This window comes from Vidua macroura, chromosome Z, assembly GCF_024509145.1.
Source record: "Vidua macroura isolate BioBank_ID:100142 chromosome Z, ASM2450914v1, whole genome shotgun sequence".
NCBI lineage: Eukaryota > Metazoa > Chordata > Aves > Passeriformes > Viduidae > Vidua > Vidua macroura.
The window spans coordinates 78,085,251-78,099,246 of NC_071611.1; the positions used below are offsets into that span (position 1 = coordinate 78,085,251).

General features: G+C 44.9%; 1 long non-coding RNA gene across 1 annotated transcript; it reads right to left on the reverse strand.

Annotated features, from left to right (window-relative positions):
• Nucleotides 1–8,791: 8,791 nt before the first annotated feature.
• On the reverse strand, nt 8,792–13,416 carry LOC128822499 (uncharacterized). The gene is made up of 5 exons (XR_008441457.1): nt 13,266–13,416; nt 12,999–13,091; nt 12,696–12,776; nt 11,705–11,787; nt 8,792–8,937 (listed from the first exon to the last, which is right to left on the reverse strand). It is a non-coding gene; the product is annotated as an uncharacterized LOC128822499 (long non-coding RNA).
• Between the last annotated feature and the right edge of the window lie 580 nt (nt 13,417–13,996).

Genomic DNA, 13,996 nt, shown 5'->3' on the forward strand with positions numbered 1-13,996 from the left:
TTGCTGGGAAGAGAGAAAATCAGCAGGGCTTCTCCTCCTAGCAAGCCAAGAAACCACAAATTGGAAGTGTCACCTCCTCAGATGGCTAAAGCACATGGATGCAGAGCGGGGAGGTTTGGCAGGGAAGCAGGCCTTGGGGTGAGCGCTGTCCTCTATGGATCTATGGAAGTGTGCCTGAAGGGCCCTGACGAGCCTCCCGTTGTCCAGGCTAAAGCTCCCTCAGCACCTCCTCCTTGGCCTTGCACTCCACAGCCTTCCCCAGCTCCCGTGTCCTCCTCTGCACACGCTCCAGCCCCTCAAGGACTTTCTGCTTCACAGGGGCCCACAACTGGGCACAGCACTCCCAGCTGTGCCTGCAGCGCTGCCCAGCCCAGGAGGACGCTCCCTGCCCTGCTCCTGCTGCCCCACTCTTGCTGACACAGGCCAGGACGCCCTTGGCCTTCTTGGCTCCCTGGCCACGCGCTGGCCCACCTTCAGCTGCTCTTGACCGGCACCCCTGGGTCCTTTGGGCCCACGCAGCTCCCCCACCACAAACTTGCCCCTTTGACTTTAAATACAATATCCACTACTTTAAATTGTCCTTCTTGTTGTACAACCACATCTTTTTAGGGAGTTTCCTGATGTTTGATAGGAATAAAAGTCTAAGTCACTGTGGCTTTATGAAAATGGGCTAATTGAACTCTATAGGAAATTGCTGTTTATTAAGTATTCATCCGTGTTTGGTGTTAGCAAATAATATTCTCTCTGCAAATCTTAGTTTGTAAGACTTCAAGGCTCTGAGATGGAAATTAGGAAATATCCAGATTTGCCTTGTTGTTTGTTGTTGAAGGAATGAAAATGGTTTTTCTTTTGGCCTGCATGGCTGGCCCTGTACAGTCTACTTGTTCTGGCTAAGCTCACAGCGTACTCTACAATACCTAAACACCACCAACATGAAATGTTCCTTGCTCACTCACCTTAGCATCAGCACCACTGAATACATGCTTCACGTGACCTGTAGTGGGCAAGGGAAAATGAAGCAGATGCTGTCAGAAAACTGCCTGGGCTGGTGAATCCCACAGAACAACAATTGCAAACAGAGAGTATTTTCCGCTTCACAACATCCCTCCAGGAGACACATTTCATTCACGCAACCAGCAAGAGATCAGGACCATATTCTTGGTCGTGCCTACACTTTGGCCTGTTTAGCCAGTAAATTAATATAAACATGATCAAGAAAATGTAAATTGTTCTTTCACACTCAATGCTCCTGTTCTACCAAACAGATAACACATCTTTAAAAATTCTCTCCTTCCAGTACCCTTTTTTTTTTTTATTAATCAGTTGTATGCACTAATTCTCATTAACTTGCTGGAAACAGTTGCCCAGAAAAGCTTCCCCAAAATTCCACTGAGCTGTGGCAGCTTTATTGTGACGCAGCACAGCAGCAGCTCCAGGATTCAGGAGCAGATAGTCACTGCTTTGGAGTTAGCATTTCATTGCAAAGGGAATCACTATTTTAGCACTTAGACAAGGGTCAAGTTAGGCACTCAAATCCTTTCATGACAAAATGTAGAAAGAAAGAAGCTTTCCCTGAATTCTGGGAACAACTGCAGAGTTTTTAGAAGGCCTTCCAAGGAGTTCTCCAGTTTATATTTTCAAAGCTGTCTTGCTTGTCCCAGCAATCTGAGGAAATGACAGACTCTGCTTCCTCAGATTCTCCTGTGGAGGGACCAGAACCCCTGCAGGTTCCCTTGCAAATGCTGCCCCTGTGCCTACAGACACCCCCTTTTTAGCTGAATCTCTTGACAGGAGCTTTCCCAAACCAGTGGCACCCTAATGCTCCTTCTGTTTCAAAATAACTCAGTCACTAAGAGCAGGAAGACATACAAAAGCCAGGTTCGGTTACACCCAGGGAAAACCTCTACTTACGTGCCAGGTTAGTCAGGTAATAGGCAGAATAAGAAACGCCGTAAACAGTGACAAATGCAGCAGCAAATTGCTCAATCATTGTAGCACTGCTGCGCAGATTCACTCCAACACGAGAAAAAACAAGGCTCTTGTCAGTGTGCAGCTGCCCACTGACACGTGCCTCAACCAAGAGGATGCACTGAGCATCCTGCACTGAGCAAGGCCTAGGGCTGCTCTGACGCTGAGGCCTTTTGTGCACCACAGCAACCTTCTGATGTCACCATGACCGCATGGCAACCATGCCCTGACATCACAATGCAAACCCTCTATATTGGCCTGTGAATTGATGCAAAGCAATAACCAACCATCTGTACAGCAAAGGCTAAATAGCCTGGGGAGTTCTCCTCTGTCACAAAGTAGCACAAATTCCCTTTGTGGGCCAAACCCTGCTGTTCAAGGGATCCAAGAGTAACTCCAAGAGCGCACCAAGTACCTACAGCCTGTACCCCAACGAAGCACCGAGATGGGACCCAAGCAAAGGAAAGCTGACCAAGAGAATAGCCCAAAGCACTGCACATCTGAGAAATGACCCTCACTTTTAAAATGTTAAAGGTTTAATAAACCTTAACAGAGGACTGAATAAGGAAAAATTGCAGCACTGGGAGTCTCTATGACCATTACGAGCAGCTCATCTACAAAACAGATGCTCTGCCTTTTATACCCTTAGCCCCTCCAAAGTTTTATCAGTCAGCTCTTTCTCTGCTGTCCACTGGTGAAGATTACTTTCTTACATCTTGATTGGAGGTCAGGTGTTGTTACACCGCGCCTCCTGGTCACAAGCCGGCCCTCCCCAAAAGCCCTGACTACCAAGGCTGTTACAAGGGGGAGGGCAAATAAGGCTATGGGAGGATATATTACAATAACATCACTATACATTGTAACATCCACATACTATCTACCTCTTAATTGGGAGAGCCAACTGTTACATTACTCATCTAGAACACACAGAACCAGGAGAGAAGGCACTGTTGGCATAACAGCTGAAATAATTCCTCACAAATCTCCCACATATTTACACGTTTCCTGGATATGCCCAGGGCTCCTGAGCATGTACATCTCTGCCTTTATTCCCCTTTGGAAGCAGTCAAACTGGCAGCATCTGCCTGCCCGCAGGAGCTGCTCCAAGCTGGAATGTGACTGGCGATGCTGATTTCCAGAGGCTTCTGTGTCCCAGGAGAAGCCAAGGCAGGAGTGGGTTGAAAGGCACTGGAGCTGCTGCTGCTGCTCTGTGCCAGAGAGCCCTGGCTGGGCAGGGCACGGTGCCCACTGCGCTGCGGGCTCTTTCTCCTGGCAGAGCTGGGCACACCTGGGAACAAGGCATGGCAGCTTGTGGGGAAATCAAGGGGTTTGTGGGGGCTGCATTGCTCTGCACACAGCCAGGCCACCTGTGGCACAGAGTTCTGGCGCCTAAAAAGATGAAGCAGAGGGGAATAGCTGGAAAAGGTTTCATTTTGACCTTTCTTACCTGCTCACAGAAGTTGCCAAAATGAAAGTTACCAAGCAGGGCCTGATCCCTGCTGCCAGCTCAGGCTTAGAAAGGAGGCATTTGTTTATTTCAGTACTCGGTGCATAGGGAATCACTTCCCTAACACCTGCACACCCAGCAATCTCACTTACTAGTTTGTATCCATGGAACTGAGACAGAGTCAATACTTTGCTGAAACTCACAGGCTAAACATTACTCCAAATTCTTTGACGTATTTAAATCATTTCTCAGAATTGATTGACAGCAGAGTAGGAGTATCCTGTAGGTCCCTGGTGGTCATTGCCACAGGTTCAGGAGGAGACTGATGCACAAAATAATCTAAGACACAACTGGGCTTGCAAAGCAAATTTATTCCATTAGTTCCAGTGGCAAATAATACATACCAACCCCTGGATTCCCAAAAATCCACTGAGCAGGAGAGGGAGATGGAGCGTGGTGCTTGGTGTGGGGGGGGCAGGTAGGCAGTGCACTTCCAGGATCTCCCCTGGATCAAAAGGGTGTGCATCTCGTCCTTCTCACACCTCCAGCCCAGAACCAGGCCTTGTATCTCCAGCGCAGGAGCGGAATTTTCCCAGTTACAGCATCAGCTCACACATGGCCGGCGCGTGAGATGAAGCCGCGGTGGCTCCCGATACCGACCCCATGCCAACAACAGCTCCCTTATGCATTGTTCCCCTTTCAAACCTTAACTGCCCACCCATTGACCAATACATTGCTTCTCCTTCAAGGATCATGTTCCCACCTGTAATAAATAAAAAGGTCTTCATCAAAACGAGCATTGAAGGAGATAAGAATTTGAACTGAGTAGGGAATTTCAAGGTGTGGGAGGAGAAGGAGGGGGGGGCCCGAGGGAACAGCAAGTATCCTGCTTAAGAATTGTGCAGATGCAACTAGCATAGAAGACTGTGTAACTAATTATACACAAGTTAACTTTTAGGCCAAGGACAATCTGCAAGGAAGATGAGGAGCCTTCATCCCTACGACCACCAAGGGCAGAAAAAAAAAGACCCCCTAGCAACCAATTCCAGAGGCGCAGAGTGCATTGAGAGAAAATACATCAACCGGAAAGAAAAAAAAAAAAAAAAAAATTATAAAAACAAAAAGGGCAAAGGGAGAGGGCGCGCCGTGGTAGAGCAGAGACTCTCCGGACGCCCAGCGCTGTCTTTTGCTCATTACCACTTCCTTAATAAATTCTTGTTAATCGATTTATCTATAATTGGGCTCCCCAATTGAATTTGTCCATAACAAATTTGGTGCAGTGACTCGGATGAGGGCGACCGGGTGGGAATTCCTCATCAGGGAGGCGCCCCGCTGCCTCTGCAGCGGGCCTGGTGCAGGCTTTGCCTTCCCAGACCCTTACCAATGAACCTAAATTTGGTATTAAGCAAAAGGGATACTGGTAACCCCATAATCTTTGTGCACAAAGCCCAGGTGAAGACGCAGAACAGCTGAGTATAAAAGTGGGAATCCTCTCGGTTGGGGTTGGGATCCCAGGACATAACCTATGAGACGTCCCTTTAGGACGAGGCAAGTGTGGACCTCTAAGTAGTGCGGTTTCCAGACCCCGAGAGGGGCTGGGCCACAAACGGGGCCGCGAGTGTGTGTGTGCATGAAGGTGTCCTGGAAGATGGGACAGAGGAAAAGCAAGCCCTCTGATTCCATGGGGACGGGGACCCCGGTAAAGCTTCCCCAGATACCACCTGACAGTCCGTTAGGTCTAATGATAAAATCTTGGGATGAATATCCTTCAAGAAAAGGGAAGGATAGGGCAGAAATGGTACATTATTGTATGGAAGTATGGGGAGGGAAACAGATCCGTGGTGATAATTCATTTTGGCCAGTGTCTGGAAGCTTTGAGGACTGGATTTGCCAGACATTAAACATTTATGGAAACTCTAAAGAACCTTTTGATATGGAAGAGAGCTAGTTTGCGGCTCTCTGGATAGTGGGGGAAACAAGAGCAAAACTTTTTGCCTTAAGCACCCAGGGAGGGAAAAAGAAAAATAAAAAGCCTGAGGAAGTTCCAACTGCACCCCTCTCTACCATACATACCTCCCCCTCCTCCACCCCCACCAGTACCACCCATAGTCTACCCCGATTTGGATCAAGGGGGAGATTTTGATAACCAAGAGGTAGAAATCCCGGAGCCGGTCTCTGAGGAAAATCGCCGCGTTACTCGTAGCCTAACACGGGGGGAAAGAGAAAAGGAAGGGCAAGCTCTATATCCACTAAGGGAAGTAGCTTTGGGAATGATCCCTAACCCCAATGCTGGTCAGCAGGGACAACCAGCCCAAATTCCAGGAATAGGTTATGTGGAGGTACCTCTCAACTCAGGAGATGGGAGGGAGTTCAAGAAAGAAATGGGACACCTATTGGAAGACCCCCTCGGAGTTGCAGAGCGGGTGGATCAGTTTCTGGGGCCCAACGTGTGTACGTGGGACGAAATGCAGTCAATACTGGGGATTCTATTCACATCTGAGAAGCGAGGGATGATCAGGATGGCCGGTATGAGGATTTGGGATAGAGACCATCAGGCAGGACCCCAAGCAGATGCTAAGTGGCCTTTACAGCGTCCTAATTGGGATAAACAGGATCCCCTGCATAGGACACATATGGCAGACTGAAGAACAATTCTTATCCAAGGCATCAGAGACTCAGTCCCTGTCGTGGTTTGACATGGAAGTGAATTTTTTTTTCCAGGAAGTTGGGTCAAACCAATCAGTGGTCAGGTTTGGATATTGGCACCTGGAGTGACCACTGAAAGTATGGACACGCCTCTGAGAACACAGGGGGTTAAAAGCAAGAACTCCCAGGGGAACTGTCTCTTTGGTTCCGGTGGTCAGAGAGTGCAGGCTCTCCCCTGCCCAGCCATGGGCTGGGTGGGGGAGGGGAAGCCACGCGGCCTTGTCCAGGTAGGCCGAGGGGCTGAGGGTCTGGAACCCAGCCAGCTCCTGTGGACGGAAGGGTGGAGAGAAGTGGAGATGCCTTTGTTCCCCCCCCCCCACAGAGGGAAAGTGACAGAGAGCCTGGCGGCACCTGGAAATTTGCCGGCAGAGGAGAAGGAGAAAGGGGGGGGATGATGCCCAGCGTGGGAGACGGAACACTGGACCGAGATTTCAGCCGTCCAGAGAGTCTGAACTTTTAACCCTTTCCAGGAAATGAGGGCTTTGTAAAATATTACTCCTCCTTGATTTGTAGTGGAAGAGAGACAGTCCGGGACCTGAGATGTTAGAAGAAGAAATATTTAGGTGGGAGGAGATGATGAAGTAGCTTTTGCCTGGACTTTTCTTGTTAGCCATGGACTGAACCAAAATCTCCTGCAATAGAGACTGCATTTTAGGGGGATGCAGTGGTGACCCAAGGAAACCTGCTTCAGCAACCACCAGCACAGGAATGGCAAGAACAGAAGAAAGCTGAGGAGGGAATGGTGATGCCCTCTGTCTTCAGGAAGATGATCTCAGTTCTTGGACCCTTGGCCCCAGGGGAAAATGGGGGGGGACTGTAGTCCCAGGATGAGAAGCTGAACTGTTTTGTCTTTGGGTCCGTGGCAAAGCATCCTTAAAGGAGCCCTATGAGCAGTCTGTCCATGCACGGTGGTGAGAGCACTGTGACATGGAATGGAGAGTGTCACACTGGCAGATTTTCTCCGGGCGGTTGCCATGTGTGACAGGGAAACACAGGAGGTGGCAACTGTGTTTCCTGGGGGGTCTGTGGTGCAAGAGAGACTTCTCTCTCCCTTGATAGTTTGAGTATTGATTATCTGAAGGGTGGTAATTTGATCAGGAATCCCGGGTGATGTTTCATAGGGGGTGTTTTGGAAATTGGGAGGAGGAGGGGTGTGTGTTTTAAAAGGTCTTCATCCTGGATTTAGTCTGTGTGTCTTGTGTAGAAGTAGTTTAATAAAGTTTTTTTTCCCTTTGTTACTAAGCTTGGGCCTGCTCTGCTCTGTTCCTGATAACATCTCACAGCATTTATTTGGGAAGGTGTATTTTCATGGGGGCGCTGGCATTGCGCCAGTGTCCAACCATGACAGTTCCTAAGGGGCAGAACGTGAATAAAGCTTTTTGTGAGAGTCAAAAGAAAGATGAGGATCCCACGGAATGGTTAGGACGGCTCCAGACATCTTTTCAGCTGTACTCCGGAGTAAACCCTGACACTCCGGAAGGACAGATGTTGTTAAAGGCCCAATTCGTGGCCAGAGCCTGGCCTGACATTAGAAGAAAGTTGGAAAAGATTGAGGATTGGCACGGTAGAGGCCTGGAAGAGTTGTTGCGGGAAGGTCAGAAAGTGTATGTCCGGAGAGAGGAAGAAGGACAGAGGAAAGGAGCGAGAGTAACGATGGCTGTGGTACGTGAAGGGCAGAAGGGAACGCCTCATCGGTTCCAGGGAAGTAAGCTGAGCGGCCAGAGGGTGGAAGGAGGGAGAAGAGAAAAGGAGGGTGGACAGGGAAGCTGCTTTTATTGTGGTAAGAGAGGGCATTTTCGGCGGGAATGCAGAAAAAGGTTGGCAGATGAAAAGCAATTCAAGGAAGATTGAGGAAGTCAGGGGCTCTATTTGCTGGGGACCCAGGAAAGAACAGAGCCCCTGGTAAAACTGAGAATTGGTCCCCAGCAGCAAGAATAGGAGTTCCTTGTGGACTCAGGAGCCAAGAGATCAACGGTTCAAACCCTTCCCTCAGGGTGTAAATTATCAAGAGAAACAATACAGGTAGTTGGGGCAAAAGGGGAAGCCTTTAAAGTGCCTGTAATTAAAGACGTGATTTTTGAAACCAGCTCCAAAATAGGTATAGGGTCACTGCTATTCGTTCCAGAGGCTGACTATAACTTACTGGGACGAGATTTGATGATTGAATTAGGAATTGAAATCGACATAAATGACAAAAAGCTACTATTAAATTATGTTCTCTTTGGGTAGAGGACGAACAGAAAATTAACCCTGAAGTATGGTATACCCCAGAAACGGTGGGCCAACTGGACATAAAGCCCTTTGAAGTAATGTTAAGGAATCCTGAAGTCCCAGTTTGAGTTAAGCAATACCCAATTCCAAATGAAGGAAGGAAAGGGGTCAAACCTGAAACCGAATGGTTAAAAGCACAAGGGTTATTAGAACCCTGCATGTCCCCTTTTAATACTCCTATCCTTCCTGTTAAAAAACCTAATGGGAAATACCGTTTGGTACATGATTAGGAGAAAGGAACAAAAGGACTGTAGAAAGATTCCCGGTAGTAGCTAACCCTTATACTTTATTAAGTCAGTTAGGCCCCAAATATCAGTGGTATAGTGTTATAGATTTAAAGGATGCATTCTGGGCATGTCCCCTCCAAGAGAGTTGTAGGGACTATTTTGCCTTTGAATGGGAAGACCCAGACACCCACAGGGTACTCCCACAAGGGTTTACAGAGTCCCCTAATTTATTTGGCCAGGCACTGGAGCAGTTACTTACAGGTTTTCAATTGAGAGAAGGGGCTGTCCTGATTCAGAATGTAGATGACTTGTTAATAGCTGGAAAAGAAGAGGAAGTTGCCAGGGAAGAGAGTATGAGATTACTCAATTTTCTAAGCCTGAAAGGACTCAAAGTGTCAAAATCCAAACTACAATTTGTGGAAAAAGAGGTGAAGTATCTCGGACATAGACTGAGTCAAGGAATGAAGAAATTAGACCCAGAAAGGGTTAAGGGAATCTTGGCTATGCCAAGGCCAAGGACGAAGCGGGAGGTTAGACAGCTGCTAGGATCATCTGGGTACTGTAGACAATGGATAGAGGGATTTAGCGGGAAAGTAAAATTCCTATATGAGAAACTAACAAAAGAAGGCTTGCTTAGGTGGACTCAGGAAGATGAGGAAAAACTACAGGACCTTAAGGCAGAATTAGTAAATGCACCGGTTCTCAGTCTTCCTGATATAAAAAGGCCCTTTTATCTTTCTGTAAACATTGAGGATGGAACAGCATACGGAGTATTAGCTCAAGATTGGGCAGGGAGGAAAAAAAACAGTGGCTTCTTTATCAAAACTGCTAGACCCAGTATCTAGGGGTTGGCCCACTTGTTTACAAACAACAGTTGCAGCAGCACTGTTAGTAGAGGAAACAGTAAAAATAACCTTTGGAGGGGAATTACATGTACTATCTCCCCACAACATTCGAGGAGTGTTACTGCAAAAAGCAGAGAAATGGATCACAGATGCTAGGCTCCTAAAATATGAGGGAATCCTGATTTCTTCACCAAAATTAAGCTTAGAAACCACTTCCCTCCAAAACCCTACTCAATTTCTGTACGGAGAACCTAGCAAAAACTTGACACACGATTGCCTAAAAGTTCTTGAAGAACAGACAAAGAAAAGGCCTGATTTGGAGGAAGAAGAACTAGAAGATTGCGAGAAATTAATTGTGGATGGATCGTCTCGAGTAATAGATGGAAAAAGAAAATCAGGTTGCACTGTAATTGATGGAAAAACCTTGAAGGTAATAGAATCAGGGCCATTAAGCTCAGGGTGGTCGGCACAGGCTTGTGAGTTATATGCAGTATTACGGGCCTTAGAGCTGTTAAAAGGAAAGGTTGGAACCATTTATACAGACTCAAAATATGCTTATAATACAGACATTTGGAAAGGGTAATACATACATTTGGAAAGATATGGGAAGAAAGGGGCTTGATTAATTCACAGGGAAAGGGATTAATTAGTGAGGCTTTAATTAGGAGAGTACTGAGAGCTTTAAGGTTGCCTGAAGGAATCGCTGTAGTTCATGTAAAAGGCCACCCGAGGGGGATACGTAACCAAATAAGGGGAAACAATGTCGCTGATCAAGAGGCCAAAAATGCGGCTCTTAGAGTGTTAAAAGAAACTGTAATTACCAAAAGGGTTAGGGAAGACTGCCCCGATTGTGCAGCTGATTTAGAGGGCAAACGTTGTCACGACTGTTGGAAAGATTTTGGGATGTGTGGAATAAATTGTGCTTGCGAGAATCCCCACAAGAAGTATTGTATACTACACGGACCAATCCAGATATTGGTGTTCACCGAAAAGGAGCAGGAAAAACTAAGAGAAATGGGGATCATAGAGAAGGGAAATAGAAAAGAATTACCAGATGGCCGTGAGGTACTCCCAAAGTCAGTGGCTTGAAAAATCCTGGAAGCAATTCACACAAAAACACATTGGGGTACCCAGGCATTAATAGACCAATTTGCAATTAAATGCACTTGTATGGGGATGCACACCTTAGCTAAACAAATAACACAACAATGCCTAACCTGTCAAGGGGTCAACAAGAGGCAATGGAGACAAAGGGAAATGGGGGGACGGGAATTGGCACATAGAGCGTTTTCCCACATTCAAATTGATTTTACTGATTTGCCTAAAGTAGGAAGATATAAACACTTATTGGTGATAATAGATCACTTGACTCACTTTGTAGAGGCATTCCCTACCTCCAACTACACAAACAGTAGTAAAAATACTATTAGAAGAGATAATCCCCCGCTACGGACTAGCAGAAGTAATAGACTCAGACAGAGGCCCACACTTTGCCTCCAAAATAATTAAAGAAGTAGGAACAAAGCGGCAATATCATACTCCCTGGCATCCACAAAGCTCGGGTAAAGTGGAAAGGGTAAATGGAAGTCTAGATGTAAATGGTAGAATGAAGACCCTAACATGTGTGAACGAAGGAACAGAGACAGCAAATGCTCACAATTCATGCTCAGAAACCTGGAGGATAATGACAACATTACAGGCAGTTGCTGCTATCTACACACGTAACTTCTCAGCCCTCACAGCGCTGACAGGAGTATGATCCTGAGCATCCTGATGAATATGCAAAGTCTGAATATCTATGAGTACTTTGGAGATGGTCAATAAGGAATCACTGCTCAGTGTCACTTCTAAAGAAGGGACGCCAGGGTATCAATTAAAAACTAGCAGCAGGCAGTCCTTTACCCATGGACAAACAACTTTGCATGCTGGTGCTACGTGGCAGAAAGAGCAATTCAGTTCATGGGGGAACAACAACCTGGACCTAATGTAAGTTCTGGGACATTCTTGAGGGCCGCTTTTCTGTATCTTGGGAAATTACTCCAAGAAAATACATGCTGACTCTTTATTTACTGCAGAGAAGAAGTATTAGCCATTGTTCAAGATGATACTGGACTAGCCTAGAAATATTACCCAGTTGTTTTGGCTGGGGAATAGTTGGCTGCTATAGGTTTGCACTTCACTCTTAACATACAGGACGGCTGAAATCTGCAAAATAAAAACAAATCTCAAGCATTTATCACCTGCCTTTTCTCTAGATAGCACTGGCTTTTGAAATCCACACCATTTTCAGCATTGTAACACAACTCAGTGCATCAAAAGACTTCTATAAAAGCAGAGCAAGGAACATAAAACCATGATTAACCATGATACATGAAATAAAGAAGTTATTAATAAGCTTTTAAGAGAAATTCTTTAAAAAATAGAAAAAATAATTTTAACAAACACCAGCAGCTTCTGGCACAGAGGTACCTGAAGTACCTCCTTTCAATTGAATTTATAATACACGTTTTGCATTATCTTTGTGCTACGGTTTCCTAACTTGAAGTTTTCTTTGTAGTCTCGGTAGGTAATTTTGAGTCAATAAAATAGATGGACTGTATTTTGAATTATCAGAAACCAGGAAAAAACATGTTCTTGTGTTGATTAAGGTCTTCTTTCTTTGTCTCACTTAGAAAGCACATCCTTATTTTCTTACATTTGATGCAAAGTCACAGAAAAAGACAGGAACTTTAGAAATTTGGCATGTATCTGCCCTATGAAATCTAACTTCATTTTCAAAGACATAGGTCTAAAACTGCCTCATCATACTATCTCTCCTTTCCTTCACACGTCATTTGGGAATGGGCATTCAACACAACATAAGCAATACTCAAAACTTAATGGATTTGATTTTGACTTGACACAACAGTAGGACAAAGGGAATTCCCAGTGCTCTCTTAAGTCTCAGGAATATGGCAGTCTAAACAGATGGACTCATTTTAAAACACCTAACAGAAACTGTAAAATGCATCAACATTTCAATCTACAATAGCTTTTACAAGGTTTATTAACAGCTAATTTTTTACAGTATTTGTCATAAAAAGAATGTCAAAACTTCTGTGATCTTTGTTACTTGACATGCACTAGCTGTCAGCCTACTATAAGAAAATAGTACTCTAAAATTTACCTATTACATATGTTAGAATAACACTAGGAAGTTTACTTGTCACAGAAGGTTTTAACCAGTCATACCTCTTTCACCTTGCCTGAGCCAATAACAAATACCACATCATTGACTGTTATGCTGGTTTCTGCTGTATTTGTAGAAAGAATCTGCAATTAAAACAACCAGAACTATAGTTAAAAGCAAGACAAAAGAGATTAATACAATATCTGACAAAGTCCTCTAAAACGTACTATCTTGCGCACAGCAGGAGGTGACTTTCTTCTGATCCAAAGTCGGAGTATTTGAATGAAGCATGAAAACCTGATATCTAATGCACATTTAAGTGTTTTTGGAAGACACAGTGAAAACCTCAACCATAGAGGCTTTACCTGTGTGCATGGTCAGCAAATCTCCTGTCATCAAAAAGAATGCGGTCCCTCAAGCTATCTCATCATATCCAGGAAGAAATATTAAAATCGCTCCTGAAAGAGAAGCAGGTTTGCAGAGTTAAGCAGCAAATTCGCTTAAAATATCCATCAGTACTGTGCAGAGTAGCATTTGGAAGGTTTTACCTATGTAGTGTTTCCAAAAGAAGGGCAGGATTCATCAAAGGCTCAAAGTACAATCATTGGCTGGGAGTGTGTGTTTATACTTACCGGTCTCACAACTATGACAGATGTTATGAAGTGAGTGCATAATGAGGTCCAGATCCACCTTTTCATCAAAACTGTGATGATAAGCTGTCAGTAGTTCTCTGTCCTCTGCGCTAAGCTCACTAGCACTTGCTCAGACCAGGGAGCTTTCATCCAGATTTCCAAAACCTGCTGAAGCAAATAGAAAAATGCACAGACCAGACCAGAATCAAGGCTGTTTGTTTCAGGTTTGCATTCAGCCACCAACTAAGCTTAGATCAACACCAACAAGACTACTCCTTTCCAATTTTAATTTTCAAGTGTAGCAGAACAGCACCTCCAAAATACTCTTACTGTTCACTGGTTTAAGTGCAATCCAACAAAGCATGAAACTTCAATTTTTAGCATAACTTTCAGTTCTTACTCTTTATTGAAACACAGCCATAAGCAAAGTGTCAGAACTCAAAGTATAAAGACACTACTTGTTTACCTGTTAAATAAAAAGTATTTCAAAGCAATGTTTTCCCAAATGTTTTCCTCCCATAAGTAGGTACTATGCAAGTGGAAACTACACTAAAAAGTGTTCTAAAAATACTAGTCTCTGCAAAATGACAACTGAACTGTAACTGTACGTTAATCAGAAACCAATTCTTGAATGACCTAGTATAAATGTCACTTCTACTGAATTTCTTTCATATGGCTACTATGTATAGACAACAATGTATAGACAAAAACACAACAGGTTTGTTTCCTAA